The sequence below is a fragment of the Gopherus evgoodei genome, unplaced genomic scaffold (genome assembly GCF_007399415.2).
Source record: "Gopherus evgoodei ecotype Sinaloan lineage unplaced genomic scaffold, rGopEvg1_v1.p scaffold_47_arrow_ctg1, whole genome shotgun sequence".
Lineage (NCBI taxonomy): Eukaryota > Metazoa > Chordata > Testudines > Testudinidae > Gopherus > Gopherus evgoodei.
This window is the reverse complement of record NW_022060068.1, coordinates 631,943-647,768: the sequence shown is the minus strand read 5'-3', so window position 1 is coordinate 647,768 and position 15,826 is coordinate 631,943. Positions and strand designations below refer to the sequence as shown.

The 15,826-nt window shown below is 51.0% G+C and overlaps 1 protein-coding gene and 1 long non-coding RNA gene across 3 annotated transcripts in view; one reads left to right on the top strand and one right to left on the bottom strand.

Annotated features, from left to right (window-relative positions):
• The window catches only part of AGAP3 (ArfGAP with GTPase domain, ankyrin repeat and PH domain 3), a 228,033-nt gene that overhangs the window by 150,952 nt on the left and 61,255 nt on the right, over positions 1-15,826 (top strand). The gene's annotated exons all lie outside the window — the stretch shown is intronic.
• Positions 1,377-12,753, bottom strand: LOC115642913. Its single transcript, XR_003998258.1, has 3 exons — positions 12,730-12,753; positions 11,202-11,205; positions 1,377-1,451 (listed from the first exon to the last, which is right to left on the bottom strand). It is a non-coding gene; the product is annotated as an uncharacterized LOC115642913 (long non-coding RNA).

Sequence of the window (15,826 nt, the reverse complement as noted above, 5' to 3'; positions counted from 1 at the left end):
GAAGCAGAAGCTAGCCCAATGGGAGAATTCTCCCGTTGATCTCACACTATGTCCTGCATCACTCTAGATGTGATTAGCTGCATCACTCAGGCGTGTGGATTTTTCACACCTCGAGCAACATGGTTATACTGACCTTGTAACGATGCTGCCTTTGGTGGGACACTTCTGAGAGTATCAGTTCAGGACAAATTGCTCAGAGCGGGGCAGTCACAGCCCTAGGCTGGGGTTTCTCCATCTCTAAGGCACCAAACCACCCAGACAGAGAGGACTTTGGTCTCACCCCACTGGCTAACCACAAGTCATACAAGCAATTACCTTAGACACTCCAGTTTCCTAGTATCACCACCAGTCCCACTCATTATGGGGACAAATGGTTATGATAACCAATACCGCAGTAAAAGAAAAAAGGTTCTCCTGATCCCAAAGGACCAAGCCCCAGACCCAGGTCAATTTACAAATCAGATCTTACCCACAAATCACGCTGTTGCCAATCCTTTAGAATCTAAAATCTAAAGATTTATTCATAAAAGGAAAAAGGTAGAGATGAGAGCTAGAATTGGTTAAATGGAATCAATTACATACAGTGATGCCAAAGTTCTTGGTTCAGGCTTGCAGCAGTGATGGAATAAACTGCAGGTTCAAATCAAGTCTCTGGAACGTCCCCAGCTGGGATGGGTCATTCAGTCCTTTGTTCAGAACTTCAGTTTGTAGCAAGGTTCCTCCAGAAGTAAGAAGCAGGATTGGAGGGGTTTCCAGGGCCTTTTCTATCCTCTCCATGCAGACGGACACGCGACTCCAGTCTTATTGTGGAAATCACAGCAGCAAGATGGAGCCTGGAGTCACATGGGCAAGCCCCATGTCCCTGCATGACTCAGTTCTTTACAGGCCGATGCCAATGTTTACATGTTAGTTTGAACGTTCCCAGGAAAGCTCGGATGTGGATTGGCGTCTCCCAAAGTTCAGTGTCAGTTGGGCAGTTACTGGGAATGGTCCTTTCTCAAGAAGCTTCCCAAATGCTTCACTGAGGCTACTTGGAATCAAACACATTGAGATACAAGTACACAGCCAATATTCACAACTTCAGCAGCTATATAGTATAATGATAACCAGCAAATCAAACCTTTTTATAGACACCTCACACGACAGACCCTGAACAATATTTGCTGCAAATATAACAGTGGGTGTAACAGTGATCTATACAGCTACAGGTTATGTCAGTAATGTCACAGACCTAATTTCCTAGTGTAGACCAGGCCTATGTGTCTTCATAATTCTGTTTGTTACTATAGTTTCAACCAATTTGCCCAGCACTGAAATTACTCTTATTAGCCTATAACTGCCAGGATCACCTCTGCAGCCTTTTGTAAAAATTGGCATCACACTAGGTCTCCTCCAGTCATCTGGTACAGGAGCTGATTTAAATGATAGGTTACGTACCACAGTTAGTGGTTCTGCAATTCCATCTCTGGGCTCCTTGAGAACTCCCAGGTGAATCCCATCGGGTCCTGGTGACTTATTGCTGTTTAATTTATCAATTTGTTCCCAAACCTCCTCTATTGACACCTCAGTCTGGGACAGTTCCTTAGATTTGTCACCTAAAAAGAATGGCTCAGGTTTGGGAATCTCCCTCAAATCCTCAGCCTTGAAGACCAGTGCAAAGCTCATCCAGAAGTTATCACCAGAAGTTGTCTCTGTCCTTTGTCATGCAGGATGGTCAGAATGGTCCCTTCTGGCTTCCAAATCTGCAAATCTATAATCAGAATAATGCAAATGCCCAGGGAGCCAGAGGGGTGAGGTCAGGAAGAGTCTTAAGCTGAGATTTCTCTGACTTAACTCAGCAATGACTAAGGTGCAGGATCTGCAGACTCCTGAGGGCTGAATGTCCCAAGTGGGGATTGTTAATGGTGCGATGCTGTGGGGTTAGCAGCAGAGAGGAGACTGAGGCTGAATCTCAGGGCAGGTGCCTGGCCCGGAGATGGCTCCCGCTGGGGAATCCTCTCCCAGGGGAGTGTAGGCACTGTGATCACACGAAAGGGAGAACAGACTTTAGGCTTGACGCTGCCCAGCCCACAGGGGAGGAATTGGATGGTCTCCTGTAGTATGAGCTCTTCTTGCCTGCCCGCTGCAGTATTTCTTCTAGTGCAGGGTGGGGGGCGGTGTTGGGGAACCCACTCACCCACGCACCTGCCTCTGGAAGCAGGGTCAGGCTGTGAGTCGGGGCCCCATGTGCAGGGCCCATTGGAATGAGGGGGGCCCATAACATGCTTTGCAGAGACAGGGAGCCACTGCTGGGGGGCGTCCCTGGTAGCCCAAGCAGGTGGTAGCAGTGCTCGGGGGCAGCCCTAATGCATGTTTCATTGTCACCTCCAGAATGCAGAGTCTGGGGCATGTTTGTACCAGTGCAAGTGGGGGGAAGCCAGCCTGCCCTTTCCACTGCCTGGCCTCTGGTCCCTAAGGAGATGGAGCCTCTCCCTTCCCCCTCTGGGCAGGGTGATGGGGTGTGTGCACTGCCCCTGTGGCGCCCTCTCTGCTGAGCAAGGAATTGGCTCCCCCAGGCCGGGGCTGCTGAGCCTGCTGTGATCATGTCACGTCGGGCTCCGTCGATGTTAACATCTCATTATCTTTGTTACTGTAATTACATTATCCGCTGCTTTATGCAGAATTATTCTCTGAGGACTAATTGATGGATCCATGTTTAATTCATTAATCATTAGCATCAAATTCGACAATTACAGTGCACACTGATTGTGGAATTTCAAATGTAATGAGGGGAGAATTAACAAAGAAAAGGGAAAAGCTGTTTCCCCAGCACACTGCTGCTCGCTGTGGGGGACAATGACATTGAGGGAAGAAGAGGCAGCAGAAAGCACGCCATGGGGCCGGGTGGCACAGGACATTGCTGAGAAAAGACCCGTTAGCTCATGCCACACACCTCCGCTGATCCCAGCCAGTGCAGCCTGTTCTCCAGACCCAGAGCGGGCCCATGTTGGCCCCTGCTAACAGAACCACATTTGGGCTCCATGCAAGAGAAAGTGAGCTTTCAGCAAGAGAACCAGTCTGGCTAGCCTGCTCCCCTAGGAGCAGCCCTGAAGGGTGTCACAGACTGGCAGGGCTCAGAGGAGCAAGCAGTCTGCTTTCCCTTCTGCACCAGAAAGGTCAGGGGAACCTAAAGAGATCTCCCCGTTTCCCTCTCCCCCACTTTGAACTAGTCAAGCTAGTCAGTGGCATCTGGGGTGTCCCAAAGAGTGCTCCTGCTGATTTCCCCACAGGCCGTGGGCAGCCTGTCCATGCAGAGTGGGGTGGGCATGGTGCACAGGAATCACTTTCCTGGGGCCTGCAAAACATAATTTCACAGGCCTGCTCTCACATGCTACGGTGGCTCTGCTCCTTCGAACACCGGCCCTCTCTGAAGCTGGAAGGGACCGAAGGCTGCTTGTTGGGGCAGCTGCCCGTGCCGCTGTCCCTAGCCAGCCCCCGGAAAGGCAGTGCCACCCCTGGCAGCTCCAGCGGCACATGGGGAGGCAGAATGAAGCTGCAGCTGCTGCACAGCCTAGGAATCCTGCAGCCCATCTCTCTCCCCGCTGGAGCCTGTCTGCTTGTTCCCAGACAGAATCCCAGAGCTGTGTTCCCCTCCTGTCCTACCACACCAGCTCTGTGAGATCTGCCTCCCCTCTTACCTGTCCCCAGCCTCACATGTGAAATGGGGAAGCCTGATTAAGAACCCCCCGGCCCCGTAGCTGACCATCAAAGGGGACCCCCTCCTCCTCGACTGGCCCAACACCATAGAGGACCCTGTTCTTCCCCCGGCCCTTCACCAGCAGGGGCATGTGTTGGTGACTGGCACGAACAGGTCTTAGAATCATAGAATATCAGGGTTGGAAGGGACCTCAGGAGGTATCTAGTCCAACCCCTGCTCCAAGCTGGACCAATTCCCAACTAAATCATCCAAGCCAGGGCTTTGTCAAGCCTGACCTAAAAACCTCTAAGGAAGGAGATTCCACCACCTCCCTGGGTAACCTGTTCCAGTGAAATAGTGTTTCTAATATCCAACCTAAGCCTCCCCCACTGCAACTTGAGACCATTGCTCCTTGTTCTGTCATCTGGTACCACTGAGAACAGCCGAGCGCCACATCCTCTTTGGAATCCCCCTTCAGGTAGTTGAAAGCAGCTATCAAATCCCCCCTCATTCTTCTCTTCTGCAGACTAAACAATCCCAGTTCCCTCAGCCTCTCCTCATAAGTCATGTGCTCCAGTCCCCTAATCATTTTTGTTGCCCTCCCCTGGACTCCAGTTTTTCCCACAGCCTTTTGTGGAAGCCCCTGGTTGCTATTTTGGTGGCATGTGAAGCGTTGCCAGGGGGCTCCAACACTGCACTGGTGCTGCTCCCCATCGGGGGGTACGTCCGGAGCCTGCTGGCTGTTTCTGCCCTCCTGGCTGCCAGCCCCTTCTGACCTTAGAATCATAGAATCTTAGGGTTGGAAGGGACCTCAGGAGGTCATCTAGTCCAACCCCCTGCTCAAGGCAGGACCAATCCCCAGTTATGTGTTTATTTATTTAGCCCCAGATCCCTTGGTGGCCCCCTCAAGGAGTGAACTCACACCCCTGGGTTTAGCAGGCCAATGCTCAAACCACTGAGCTATCCCTCCTCCCCAAAATAGATGTTCATGCTAGCAGAATTGAGGTCAGGTAAGACTTGTGTAGAATCTAATTGCAGATATGAAGCAATAATGTATTATTGTGATAGTACCTTGACAGTCTTATCCTCCCCCTGCCCCCGGTGTGGCTGAGCTGAGGCAGACAGGTCTTGCTCTTCCACTCTGTCCCCTGAACTCGACCCCGGCTGGCTCTGGCAATAGCTTTCCTTGCAATGCCTTCCTGTTCTGCAGCATCTCCCTGAGACCAAGGTGCTCACAGCTGAGCACGGCATCTTCGCGGAACCCAGGAGACAGGGACTCTCCCATCTCAGTTCCAGAGTGGGAGGCTGCTCCTGTCTCCCACAGATTTATAGGGGTTTGTTGGGTTGTGGGATCATGGCTGCAGCTTGTGTTTCACTAGTGTTTCAGTAGTGAGTGCATTGCCGTCAGGGAGGAGCGAGAACTGTCGCCCACAGTTCAGTGTAAAGGCTTTCACTTGTTTGCAGGGCAAAGATGATTGGCTGCAACCCTGGTTCGGTTGATTAGGACTTAGGTGAGTGACACAGGGAGCCCACTGGGTTCTGTCTCTGTGGCCGGGTCTAGTTGGACTTAGGCCTGGTCTACACTGGGCGCGGGGTCGATGTAAGATACGCAACTTCAGCTATGGGAATACCGTAGCTGAAGTCGGTGTATCTTAGTTCGACTTACCTCCCACCCTCACGGCGCGGGATCAACGGTCACGGCTCCCCTGTCGATTCCGCTACTGCCACTTGCCCGGTGGAGTTCCGGAGTCGATGGGAGCGCGTTCGGGGATTGATATATTGCGTCTAGATGAGACGCGATACATTGATCCCTGATAGATTGAGCGCTACCCGCCGTCCAGTGCGCCCGTGTGCTGTCTACCCCTGGTCGAGTTCCCATCCCCATGGGCACTCCATGCCCGGCTGTGTGCGCTTGTGTGCTCTCTCCCTCCGGTCGACTTCCCGTCCCCGTGGGCACCGCGTGCCCGGCTGTGTGTGCCCGTGTGCTCTCTCCCTCCGGTCGACTTCCAGTCCTCGTGGGCACTGCGTGCCCGGCTGTGTGCACCCGTGTGGTCTCTATCTCCGGTCGAGTTCCCGTCCCTGTGGGCACTGCGTGCCCGACTGTGTGTGCCTGTATGCTCTCTCCCTCTGGTCGAGTTCCCATCCCCGTGGGCGCTGCATTCCAGGCTGTGTGCACCCGTGTGGTCTCTATCTCCGGTCGAGTTCCCGTCCCCGTGGGTGCTGCGTGCCCGACTGTGTGTGCCTGTATGCTCTCTCCCTCTGGTCGAGTTCCCGTCCCCGTGGGTGCTGCGTGCCCGGCTGTGTGCACCCGTGTGCTCTCTATCTCCGGTCGAGTTCCCGTCCCCGTGGGCATTGTGTGCCAGGCTGTCTGTGACCAGGTGCACTTGACCCAGTATTTTATCAGCCATGTCCTCAGGTCCACACCTGCACCGAGCATATCCTTGTGCTCTCCACTGCCCCAAGGGTCTTTACCAAAGATAGATGATTGGTTCCTGATGGTTTGTCCATTTCTTGAGGTGCAGTCATCAACCGGCAAAGCTCTATCCCTATGCCAGTTTTGGGCCTCACACTACAAGAAGGATGTGGAAAAACTGGAAAGAGTCCAGCGAAGGGCAACAAAAATGATTAGGAGGCTGGAGCATGTGACTTATGAGGAGAGTCTGAGGGAACTGGGGTTATTTAGTCTGCAGAGGAGAAGAATGAGGCGGGGGTTGATAGCTGCTTTCAACTACCTGAAAGGGGGGTTCCAAAGAGGATGGAGCTAGACTGTTCTCGGTGGCAGATGACAGAACAAGGAGCAATGGTCTCAAGTTGCAGTGGGGGAGGTCTAGGTTGGATATTAGGAAACACTATTTCACTAGGAGGGTGGTGAAGCCCTGGAATGGGTTCCCTAGGGAGGTGGTGGAATCTCCTTCCTTAGAAGTTTTCAAAGTCAGGCTTGACAAAGCCCTGGCTGGGATGATTTAGTTGGGAATTGGTCCTGCTTTGAGCACGGGGTTGGACTAGATATCTCCTGAGGTCCCTTCCAACCCTGATATTCTAAGATTCTATGAAGCACTGGAATGGGTTACCAAGGGAGGTGATGGAATCTCTTTCCTGAGTGGTTTTTAAGGCCTGGCTTGACAAGCCTTGGCAGAGATGTTTTAGTTGGTGTTGATCCCTCTTTGAGCAGGAGGTTGGACTATATGACCTCCTGAGATCCCTTCCAACCCTAATATTCTGTGGTTCTATGATTGTATGATCGTAACACCCATGGCAAGACTACACACCCCAAATGTCTTTAGGCCTGGCTGACAACTGTCTACACCGTCAGCAAACACAGGTATGGCGGGCGGCCATACCTCAGAGGGTCCTTGGCTCTCTTAATTGGTGGAAGGATTCCCAAGAGCTCTGTGTGGTAGCTCTATTTCTCACATCCTCCGCCATACAAAGATCACCAAAGACCTCTCTCTGACAGCTGGGGCCCACACTTCCAGGACTTCACAGCTTAGGGCAAATAGGCCCCCGGAAAGCAACTCTCGATGTCAACATACTGGAACTCAGGGCAGTCCACTATGCCTGCCATCACTTCCTACCCCATATCAAGGGCCACTCAGTAAGAGTCATGCTGGACAACAGAGTAGCAGTGTATTATGTAAGTGGGCAAGGAGGAACAGATCCCAGTCCTTGTGCGCAGAATCCAGGAAGCTGTGGCACAGGTGCATGGAGATCTCTGCCTGGATCTCTTACCTACCTGGACTGCAGGGCCTGGCAGCAGACTCCTGGAGCAGGCATTTCTGTCTTGACCTGAATGATGCAGTGCTCTCTGATGGATATGGCTTGCCTGGGGTCATCCACAGGGAGATCTCTTCATCCAATACGAAGTGCAGCCGTTTCAGCTTGCTGGGAGATGCCCTTGTTATCCCTTGGCCTCACGCATTGCTGTACACGTATCCCCCAGCACTGTACTCCTCAAGGCAGGTATGGTTCCCAGAGCTGGTTCACATGTCCCTGCAGCTGCTTCTCTGCCTTCCTCTGACAGAGGATCTCCTCATCCAGGAGTCAGGCTCCATGGCCCACCCCAACTTCTTGTCACGTCACCTCAAGGCCTGGCTACTGCTGGCTCTCTGGCCTCGAACATTACTGCTCTCCAGAGGCCCAGAGTACTGCTCTAGAGTAGAAAATGGACTACAAGGACACTTGCCTACAGAAGTGGAAACAGTCTCGGATTTAGTGCAGCCACCAATTTGTGCCTCCTCTAGAGGCGCGCTGTATGGAGAGTCTCAATTTCCAGCTACATTGAAGAACCATGGAATTATTGCTGAACTCAGAGTTTGCCTGGCTGCCACTACAGCTTTTCACACACTCCCACTGAAAAGTAGTCAGTCTTTGGTCACCCAGCCACCGCAAGGTTCATTAAGGGTCTGTTCATCCTTTTTCCTTCTGTCAGAGAACTACTTCACCATGGAGCATCAACTTAGTCCTCAGTGAGCTGGGAAACTCCTGTTTGAACTTCTGGAGAATTGTTCCCTCCTCCATTTGCCCCTCAAGACGTCATTCCTCATAGCCATCACTATGGCTGGGGGTGGGTGCACGGGGATGGAAGCATGCTTCCAATGACCTTGATGCGTCTACACTGGCAGTTAGGTCAGCATATCTCTGGCACTCAGGCATGCAGATTATCACCCCTCCCCCCCCCCCCCCCGAGAAATGATCTGAGTTCAAGCGTAGGACAGGCCACAGTGAGCACAGAGTTAGGCTGCAGTCCCAGAAGCTTCCTGAGCAGAAAACTTGCACTCTAAAGTGGCAGCCGTTCGGGTTGGCCTCGGAAAGGGAGAGCCGCATCTCGTTGGGTTTTCTTCTCCATCACTGGCCATTTTAAAATCAAGGTTGGATGTTTTTCTGAAAGATTTGCTCCAGTGCAAATGGGAATTAATTCAGGGATGTCCTAAGGCCTGTGGTATGCAGGAGGTCAGACTAGATGACCATAGTGGTCCCTTATGGTCTTAGAATCTATGAGTTGCTCTTAGGTGTCTCCTTGGATATGTATATTTGTGGCTTGCTACCCCACATGAACAATGCCTGCTCTGTCTTTTTGTCCAGCTATCTTTCAAAAGATCCCTAAAGGGTCTCTGTATAACCTTGAGCAGACACCTGATAGCTCATGAGATTTTAACATGATGCTCACTAGACTCAAGGATTCATCACCTCTCATTGTCCTTTTTATCACTCATCTTTAAAGGCAATTTCTTGTGGCTACTAGATGCTGGTCTTTCAGCTTGTGCTTCTTCCAAAACCTCCTGGTTTGCTGGGCACAGCGAATGTAAAAAGGGCTAAACAGTTATTGCAACATTCAAGGACAAATCAGAGCAGGGCACCTCATCCAAGAGACAGACCATTTAGATGAGGCTTTGCACCCAAGCCGTTTATGGTCAGACGGATCCAAAGTCTCACTCTGTTGGGGCTGGAGCAGCACCGAGAGCTCCGCCTTAGCACTGCGTTGGTTCTGGAAAGCCCCAGAGACTTTGCCTACGTTAGGAAATGTTCTGCCTGAATAGGCTTTTTGTCAATGGAATTACTGGCACAAGGTGGACCTCATTTTGTCATTGTTTAGACCATAAGAACGGCAGGGCCGATGCAAGGATGTTTCGCACCCTAGGTGAAACTTCCACCTTGTGCCCTCCCCTGAGCCCCTGCCCTGAGGTGCCCCCCACCCCTGCGGCAGCTCTGCCCTGAGGTGCTTCCCTGCAGCAGCTCCCCACCCTCTGCCCTGAGGCACCCTCCCCCACCCCAGCTCACCCCTGCTCCGCCTCTGCCCCGAGCATGCCCCGTCACTGCTTCGCTTCTCCCACCTCCCAGGCTTGTGGCTCCGCTTAGGCGCCGCAAGCCTGGGAGGCAGGAGAAGTGAAGCAGCTGTGGCGTGCACGGGGAGGAGGCAGGGCAGGGGTGAGCTAGGGCGGGGAGTTCCCCTGCGCACCCCCCCCCCACTTGCTGCAGGCGGCCCTTCCCAAGCTCCCCTGCCCCAGCTCCCTCCACTTAAATGCTGGCAGTGACCGGGGCGGCCGAAGATCCGGCCGTCATAGTCACTGCTGAAGAAAATGGCGCCCCCCAAATCCTAGTGCCTTAGGCAACCTCCTAGGTTGCCTAAATGGTTACACTGGCCCTGAAGAACGGCCATGTTGGGTCAGACCAGTGGCCCACCTAAGCCCAGTATCCTGTCTTCCAGCTGTGGCCAATGCCAGGTGCTTCAGAGGGAATGAACAGAACAGGGCAATTATCGAGTGATCCATCCCCTGTCATCCAGTCTGGCAGTCAGAGGTTTAGGGACACCCAGAGCATAGGGTTTCATCCTTTTCCTTATTGGCTAATGGCCATTAATGGACCCATCCTCCTGGAACTGATCTAATTCTTTTTTGAACCCTGTTAAACGTATGGCCTTCACAACATCCCCGGTCACGAGTTTCACAGGTTGACTGTGTTGTGTGAAGAAATACTTCCTTGTGTTAGTTTTAAACCTGCTACCTATTAATTGCACCGAGTGACCTCCTGGTTCTTCGGTTATGTGAAAAGGTAAATAACTCTTCTTCACTTGCTCCACACTATTAATGATTTTATAAACCTCTATCATATACCTCCATAGTCATCTCTCTTCTAGACTAGACAGTCCCAGTCTCTCCTCATAGGTACCATATCCCTAATGAATTTTGTTGTCCTTTTCTGTTACAATTCTATCTTTTTTGAGATGGGGCAGCTAGAAGTGCATTCAGTACTCAAGATGTGCACAAACCAGGCATTTACCTAGTGGCTTTATGATGATTTCTGTTTTATTTTCTATCCCTTTCCTAATGGTTCCCAACATTCTGTTTGCTTTTTGACTGCTGCACATTGAGTGGATGTTTTCAGAGAACTATCCACAATGACGCCAAGATCTTTCTTGAGTGGTAACAGCTAATTTAGACCCCATCCTTTTATATATATAGTTGGGAATATGCTTTCCAATGTGCATTACTTTGCATTTATCAACATTGAATTTCATCTGCCATTTTGTTGCCCAGTCACCCGGTTTTGAGAGATCCTTTTGTAGCTCTTCACAGTCTGCTTTGGAATTAACTACCTTGACTAATTTTGTATCATCTGCAAACTTTGCCACCTCACTGTTTACCCCATTTTCCAGATCAGTTATGAATATGTTAAGTGCAATGTCATGCATTTAAGGATTAATAACAAGAATTTTGGTTATAAGCTGGGGACACATCAGTTGGAAGTAACAGAGGAGGAGAAGGACCTCGGAGTATTGGTTGATCACAGGATGACTATGAGCTGCCAATGTGATATGGCCGTTAAAAAAGCTAATGCAGTTTTAGGATACATCAGGCGAGGTATTTCCAGCAAAGATAAGGAGGTGTTAGTACTCTTATATAAGGCACTGGTGAGACCTCATCTGGAATACTGTGTGCAGTTCTGGTCTCCCATGTTTAAGAAGGAAGAATTCAAACTGGAACAGGTTCAGAGACAGGCTACTAGGATGATCCGAGGAATGGAAAACCTGTCTTATGAAAGGAGGCTCAAAGAGCTTGACTTGTTTAGCCTAACTAAAAGAAGGTTGAGGGGGGATATGATTGCTCTTTATAAATATATTAGAAGGATAAATATTAGGGAGGGAGAGGAATTATTTAAGCTTAGTACCAATGTGGACACAAGAACAAATGGATATAAACTGGATACTAGGAAGTTTAGACTTTAAATTAGACAAAGGTTTCTAACCATTAGAGGAGTGAAGTTCTGGAACAGCCTTCCAAGGGGAGTAGTGGGGGCAAAAGACATATCTGGCTTTAAGACTGAGCTTGATAAGTTTATGGAGGGGATGGTATGATGGGGTAGCCTAATTTTGGCAATTAATTTGGCAATTGATCTTTGATTATCAGCAGGTAAGTATGCCCAGTGGTCTGTGATGGGATGTTAGATGGAGTGGGATATGAGTTACTACAGAGAATTCTTTCCTGGGTGCTGGCTGGTGAGTCTTGCCCACATGCTCAGGGTTTAACTGGTGTCAAGTATCAGAGGGGTAGCCGTGTTAGTCTGGATCTGTAAAAGCAGCAAAGAATCCTGTGGCACCTTATAAACTAACACGTTTTGGAGCATGAGCTTTCGTGGGTGAATACTCACTTTGTGCATCTGACGAAGTAGGTATTCACCCACGAAAGCTCATGCTCCAAAACGTCTGTTAGTCTATAAGGTGCCACAGGATTCTTTGCAGGGTTTAGCTGATTGCCATATTTGGGGTCGGGAAGGAATTTTCCTCCAGGGCAGATTGGCAGAGGCCCTGGAGGTTTTTCGCCTTTCTCTGCAGTGTGTGGCCCAGGTCACTTGCTGGAGGATTCTCTGCAGCTTGAGGTCTTCAAACCACAATTTGAGGACTTCAATAGCTCAGATATAGGTTAGGGGTTTGTTACAGGAGTGGATGGGTGAGATTCTGTGGCCTGCTTTGTGCAGGAGGTCAGATTAGATGACCATAATGGTCCCTTCTGACCTTAAAGTCTATGAGTCTGTGTTGAACAACACTGGTCCTAGTACAGACGCCTCGGGGAACCTGCTATTTATCTCTCTCCACTGTGAAAATTGACCATTTATTTGCTGTCTTTTAACCAGTTACTGACCCCATAAGAATATAAGAACGGCTGTACTGGGTCAGACCAAAGGTCCATATAGCCCAGTATCCTGTCTGCTGACAGTGTCCAATGCCAGGTGCCCCAGAGGGAGTGAACCTAACAGGTAACGCTCAAGTGATCTGTCTCCTGCCATCCATCCCCACCCTCTGACAGACAGAGGCTAGGGACACCATTCCTTACCCATCCTGGCCAATAGCCATTAATGGACTTAACCTCCATGAATTTATCCAGTTCTCTTTTAAACGCTGTTATAGTCCCAGCCTTCACCACCTCCTCAGGCAAGGAGTTCCACAGATTGACTGTGCGCTGTGTGTTACATATTGGTGTTACATTAGCCATCTTCCAGTCATTGGGTACAGAAGCCGATTTAAAGGACAGGTTACAAACCATAGTTGTTAGTTCCACAATTTCACATTTGAGTTCCTTCAGAACTCTTGGGTGAGCCATCTGGTGCCGGTGACTTGTTGATGTTGAGTTTATCAATTAATTCCCAAACCTCCTCTAGTGACACCTCAATCTGTGACAATTACTCAGATTTGTCACCTACAAAAATGGGCTCAGGTTTGGGAATCTCCCAAACATCCTCAGCCATGAAGACTAAAGCAAAGAATTCATTTAGTTTATCCGCAATGACTTTATCGTCTTTAAGTGCACCTTTTGTATCTGGATTGTCCAGGGGCCCCACTGGTTGTTTTGCAGGCTTCTTGCTTCTGATGTACTTAAAAAACATTGTTATTACTTTTTGAGTTTTTGGCTAGCCGTTCTTCAAACTCGTTTTTGGCTTTTCTTATTACATTTTTACACTTAATTTGGCAGTGTTTATGCTCCTTTCTGTTTACCTCACTAGAATTTGACTTCCATGAGAGGACCTTCCCTCTTATCTCATGACAGCTTACTTTGCTTAAGGAAAGGAACCTTGTCCAAGGCTTTCGGAAAGTCCAAGTACACTATATCCACTGGATCACTCTTGTCCACATGCCCTCAAAGAATTCTAGTAGATTGTTGAGGCATGATTTCCCTTTATAGAAACCATGTTGGCTGTGCCCCAACATGTCATGTTCATCTATGTATCTGATAAGTCTGTTCTTTACTATAGTTTCAACTAATTTGTGTGGTACTGAAGTTAGGCTTACCGGCCTGTAATTGTCTGGATCACCTCTGGAGTCTTGTTTTAAAAAGCAGCCTCACATTAGCTATCTGCCAGTCATCTGGTACAGAATCTGATTTAAGAGATGGGTTACTGTGGTGAGAGTCTCATTCCGCATTCTGAACTGGACGTGTCGGGCTGGAGACTCCGGGGACATGTGACCATTGGCCAGGCGTGGCAGAGCTGGAGTCTGGATTTCCTGGAGGCTCAGCCCTGCCTGTCCAGTGGCTGCTTGGACCCCACAGCCTGTGCCCCTCCTCTCAGGTCTGTGCTGATCGCCCAGTGGTTCCCTACCCCCATCGCTGAGTGCTCTCTCAGCTGCACAGCACTGTGCAATAGCTTCCAAGGGGTCGCTGTGCTCAGGTACAAACCCTCACTACCACTTTTTAATTTATTTCCCAGTTTTTCTGAGTACTCATTGGTGGCCTGCTCTCACGCGGGCCCTAGACCCTCCCCACGCTGGGAGGGGCTGGGTACCCAGGGGCCACGTTCTTGCTCTGTCTTTGTCACACTCTCGGTCTGTGGCACAGGAGATTCCCCACACTGAGCCCCTGCCCTGCACCTGCTGGCCAAGCCATTAGCAATCTGCGCAGGGGCGTGCTGACCCAGAGGAACCCAAGCGCTGGAGCTGCTGGCATCTCTCCCCTCCTCTCTCGCCTCCCTCCCTGACGGAAACCCAGAGGCTGATTTTCTCTGACCCAGCACTGTAATCACTAACCCTAATTAGGGATAATTACTGGGACTTGATTCACGTTCTACTTGTTAGAACAGTAAAGTAGCTGTGCCCTGCAGGGCTAACCAGGGGGAGAGAAGGAGGCAGTGAGGAAAGGAGGGATGTGGGGCGAGAGGGAGCCCAGCAAGGAGGGGGCAAGTGGGAAAGAGGAGCATGGTGCATTGTGGCACAGCAGCCATGGGCCAAACCTGCTGACTTTAGTTGCAGTCGGGAGCAATAAGCTCTTCTGCAAATGTGGCCTCGGGTGCCGCATGTTGGGCATCCGGAAAATAAGCATCACACCGTGAGCGGTGTCTGGGCAAGTTTGGTGTAAGTGACTTGCCAGCATTACAAAGGAAGGTTGTGGCAGAGCCAGAGAGAATCTAATTCCCTGGAGTCCCAGTCCAGGATCTTTCCCCCACAGTCGTCTGTTGTGGGCAGACCCAGGCCCAGCGCGCCCCGGAGCCTGGCTCTGGCAGCGGCTAGTGCCAGCAGCCTCAGAGGGAGCGGCAAGAGCCCTACCGTGGCAGAGGCGGCGTAATCTGCCCCTGCCCCGCCTCCCCCGAAGGTCTCCCAATCTCTGAGTCAGACAGTCGTAAGCCCCAAAGCAAGAAGTTCCGTCTCCCGTTGGAAGTTCGTTTTGTTCGCATTCGCTGGGTGCTCCTGTTAGCCGTGTGGCCCGGGCGCCACTTGCCTGAGGCTGAAACCCACCTGCAGAGGTGAAGCCTGGTTCAGCTGGCCCAGCTTGCTCTGCCAGGGTATGTGATCGAGCCAGTGAGAGTCTGGTGGTGCTGGGGGGTCCCACACGGTTTGAGCATATGGGTCCTGAGCATTCCCGAGAGATATGGGGCCTGAGAGCAGGCAGCATGAGCTCCTGCTGGCTCCGGGTTGGCGTCTGTGCAAGGATGGCTTGTGTGTGTCAGTTTATGATCTCCTGGCCCCCACAGCCATGGGAGTATCCCACTTAGAGGAGGAGATGCTGAGGGTCTGATCTGTGGGACTGGCGATGGGGATATGACATGACGTCTTGTCATGGTCAGGTCTTCCCCTCCAATGGGAGGGAGTCAGGATCTTCCCATCCTCCCCACGGGCAGGAGTGGCTGGCAGCAGAACCGAGCGGGTCACGCCAGGCACACGGTCACCTCCAGGTGCCTCTCACCCAGCTCTGCTCACTTACATAAGTCCTGGAGGTGCTGGAAGTCAGCAGTAAGGCTACTCCAGCTGCATCTGCTTTCAGACATCCAGGGCATTGATGCCCTACAGTCTGAAGTGCTGGGTCGTCCGCTCAGCAACAGGCTCTGGCTCCATTGCACTGGGGAGATAATGAGTCACCTTGTTGTGGACCTAAGAGCCTTGGAACTGAACCAGAACTCCGTCCTCATCCTCCCCGACCTGCCAGCCATCAAGAGATGAGCTGTGAGCATAGCCTAGCCCTGCCCTTGGACTGCCCAGCTTTCCTATGTCTGTGGGAGGACACGTTTCCTTTTCCTGGGGTACCGTGTGTCCCTGCAGTTGCCAGGATTGAGGACAGATACCCCAGATGTAAGAACTGTCTGTCTTGTGAGGCAGGGATGCTGTTGAATGTGGTATTGGTCCTGCTTTGAGCAGGGTGTTGGACTAGATATCTCCTGAGGTCCCTTCCA